The sequence below is a fragment of the Enhydra lutris genome, unplaced genomic scaffold (assembly GCF_002288905.1).
Source record: "Enhydra lutris kenyoni isolate GAN:26980312 unplaced genomic scaffold, ASM228890v2 scaffoldscaffold46, whole genome shotgun sequence".
NCBI lineage: Eukaryota > Metazoa > Chordata > Mammalia > Carnivora > Mustelidae > Enhydra > Enhydra lutris.
The window spans coordinates 2,270,936-2,274,913 of record NW_019154130.1 but is presented as its reverse complement, the minus strand read 5'-3'; positions in this window follow the sequence as shown (position 1 = coordinate 2,274,913).

The window sequence follows — 3,978 nt, the reverse complement described above, 5'->3', positions numbered from 1 at the left end:
GTGTGTGTGTGTGCAAGATCCTCTGAATCGGCCATGGCCCCCAGGAGGGGGGGGAAACCACATTCAGAAGACACAAAGCAGTAGAGCCCGAGAGCCTTTCTCTAATTCCTAAAGCTCACGCCCTCCACAACAGCTTTACACAACACGGAGGTGCTTGCAAAACCTTCACCCGCTTATCCCCCAGGCAAGAACGTCGGAAAAGACACCCCCCACGATTCTGAAACTTTTCCTCGCTTGCTTGCCTCTTTCTCGGTTCCTACAGTCGCCCTCTGATTGGAGAGACGAATTTGAAGGCCCCATAACACGGTCTCTAAATGCCGGCCCGCTCTTCTGCGAAGCGTGGATCTAAAGGAGAGAAGACCCCGACCCGTCATTTGTTAATAAATGTATTCATAATTCTAAATGCAGATTTTCTTGTTCCTCGGGGGAATATGTCAGCGGCTAAACTCTATGCCTTCCCCAGAGCAAATATGAACATTGCATTTTTTTTTTAATTTTAAGATTTTATTTTTTAGAGCAATTTTAGGTTTACAACACTGTATGATTTCAAATGCATGGACATTGCATTTTTGACGCAACTGGGACACATACTTCGATTTATTCTCTTCCGTGATCCTGTTTACCAGCAGCACATCCCTCCAGAGAAACTCAGCCTACAGTTGGATTCTTTTTTATCTCCAAATGGAGCAGGCAGTCCAGCTCCATGTCCCCGGATGCCTTCTCCTGGACTGCCCCACTCTCCCATGTGTGAGCTTGAACAGAGCGTCTACCCCTGGCCAGGGATATAGGTGGGACTTCTCCCATCTGCAGCCCCTGCCTGTGTCTGGGCAGGAGAGGTGTCTGTCCCGTAGGTCTGTCTGTCTCTCATTCCATTTACAGAGCACGTCAAGCCTGATTGCTTGAGCTAACTCTGTGACCCCTGTATTTGTTTACAACTCTAAGTAGATTTGCCTTTCTAGAGTGAGGGCACTTTGCCTCTTAGGTATATAGGTGAGTGTCTCCATCAAGTGTCCTTTTTGCTTGTCCATTAGGTGGCAGTTGGCAGGAGAGACTGTGACGTGTCTCAAAGGGCAAGAAAATGTGGCGACCTTTGGAATATCACCCTCGTCTCCATACTCAGTTACAGAAACGTCAAGGTCGTCCGATGCTTCTTTCCCTAGCTGGACCCAGCAACCACTAACTTACACACCCCGGGACACATTCGAGATGGGACGGAGGTTTTGTTTTCCGAACCCATTAATCTGCTCCTATCTCTCTAATTAGTTAAAGATTCTCCAAAGCGTCCGAATATCATCCCTCGAGGTGAGGAAGATGCATTTTCAATTTCCTCCTGCAAATTAGACTGGGGCATGCTTCTCTGGAAATATCAGATAAGGGAAAGGTGTGGAAGTCTGGTGCTGAATTTTTCCCCTTTGCCACCTGGGAGATGCGAAAGGAAGAGTAACTGAAAGACAAAACCTCCGTGAGTTTTGTGAAACTTGAAAAGGAGAAGTAAAGCTGTATTGTGGAGCCTCGATGAGTAGGACGGCGTGGTCTTATAGAATAAAGGTCAGATCGCTCCACCTGGAGACAGGTTTGGGGTTCAGTCAGGCTTCTCCCACTTGTAGCTCAATGAAGTCCATCAACAGGTTAGGATGGTGACCTGCCCTGTCCCAGCACATGCAGACATCACAGAGGCCGCGAGAAACCTAGACGGTGCTACACTGCCCTCCAGGAGCTCACAGTCAAATCAGGGAAATGAGAGTTTGGGGTACCTTCCATGTTATAGCCAGGCTGCCAAGCAGAACTAATAAAGAAGTAGAGACACATCGGAGCGTTGGGGCTCTGGGTGTCCAGAGATGGCTGTCCTGTGCCCCATCCCCCTTGTGTCTTTATCCATCAACCCTGCAGACCCTTCACTCTGGACAGTGTTGTCCTTGACCGCCGCTGCCCTTCAGAATCCTGGGAGAAACTCTAAACTACAGATGTCCAGGTTCACCCCAGCCTAATCAGATCAGGATACCTGGGGGTGGGGAGAAGGAGTAAATATTTTTTAAATGTGTAGAGGTGATATGAGAGCCGTTTGGGGCTTAAGGAAGAATTGTGGGAAAAGTACAGAGGGTTCCGGTGCATCTATGTCCTCCCCTCCACAAGTCTCCCTGTTATTAACATCTTGCCTTAGTGCGGTACATTTGTTACAATCAATGAAATGATACAGACACAATGTTATCAACTAGAACCCAGGGGTTTTGACAGATGCATGATATCCTGTATCTACCAGGACAGTATCATGTGGAAATCACCTGTGTTCCACCTGTTCATCCTTCCCCCGACCACCCGAGGCCCCAGAAACCCCTGATCTCTTTGCGATTTCCATAGTTTTGGCTTTCCCCAAATGTTGCATAGCCAGAAACGCGCTGTATGCAGCAGCAGCTGGAGTCTGATCTTCAGAGGGTCACCAGGAAATCACCACGTAGCCCAGCGCTGAAAGTCACCAGACTGTTGCGTGGGGTAACCCTGCCCTAACTTACCCAGAAGGATTTTCAAAATAATCCGATGGAATCCTTGCACTTCACAGGTGAGCAGTATGTCCCGAGAGGGGATAAGCTGACCAAGACCATGAGGCAAGGTGGAGACTCCAGGTCAGGAACCTTCTAAGCCTGTCACATCCTCTTTCGGAGATAAACTGCCTGGTGTGACAAAGTGTTATCTGTAGTGAGGTCGCCTGCACTCTGAAGTTCATGACTGTGATGGATGTTTTCTGAGGATCAATTCTGGGCCAGCCGCATTCCTAGAGCTGCTGACCCCAGAGGCACCAGTTTGGGCAGGGGAGGGGGGGGGGAGGCGGAGAGCACAGTCACGTGAACAAAATGCATAATGGGGGTGAGACCAGGGACCGCCAGTATCCTCACACCTGTGAGCACTTTGCAGTATAAGCCCATCTCATTCTCACAGGAGCCCCTGGAGGGAGGTGGCATTACCAGCCCATTGCTCATATGAACTGAGTGCAGATCGCTAAAGAGCTTTCCAGAAGGTGGCTTACAAAATAGAGGCCCCAGCCAGGATTGGAGCCCGCTGGAGACCGCTCCATGCATTAAGTCGCTCACTGCTAATGCACAAGCCACTCCTTCCCTGTTCTGCAGGGTTTGACACTTTTATCCGTGCGGGCCCGGGGCTCCGAACTGCCGCTTCCTCGTGGACCAGCCCCATGACGCTTGATTCTGGGGATTCTTGAGGATGCAGGACACGTGCCACAAAGCGTTTTATCTGAAAGCGGGCAGCTCTCGGTGGGCGAGTATTTAAATACCCAGAAAATCCGCTTCCTTGGAACAAAAAGCCTTGAATACCTCCACGCCCGCTCGTCTCTGCAGAGTTACCGGCACCGTCGGCCACGGTCTCAGACTCAGTAACTTCAGGACAATCTCGTCGTTGGAGCCTCTTGGCCGCTGTATTTGTATATTCCGAATCTTAAATCTGAAGCCCACCCCTACAGTAAATGCATGACAGGACGCACTTCCAACAGCAGGGACTTAATGAAAAGTGTATTTTCTCATCGAATCTGATAAATAATGTAAAATGTTTGGTGAAAATCTTAAGCAGGAGCAATCAATTCGCCAATTACCCATAAAAAGCAAATCAGAGCAGGGGTAATGGGGGGGCGTCTGTGGGTGCTCTTGGGATTAGACAGTTAATACACAGACACAGGTGTATTAAAGAACTCTTGGGCTCGACTTGAGAGAGACGCCAGTGCCTGATCTACTCCTGATTCTCCACTCACGCTCTCTAAGTGGTATATGCTCCAGATCGGTTTGGTAACTCAGGCAAAATCCCAGGGTTGAGGCTCACTGGCCCGTCTTGGGTTATGTGGCTATTTGGGGACCAATCAGTAAGGGTAGGGGAATGGAACGCATTGCCTGGCAGGACTCTGGGGCCCTAGCCAGATGGCCAAGGCTCCGTCCTAACCGCAAAGACTCAAAGCAGAGAAGAGGTGTCTTCCCA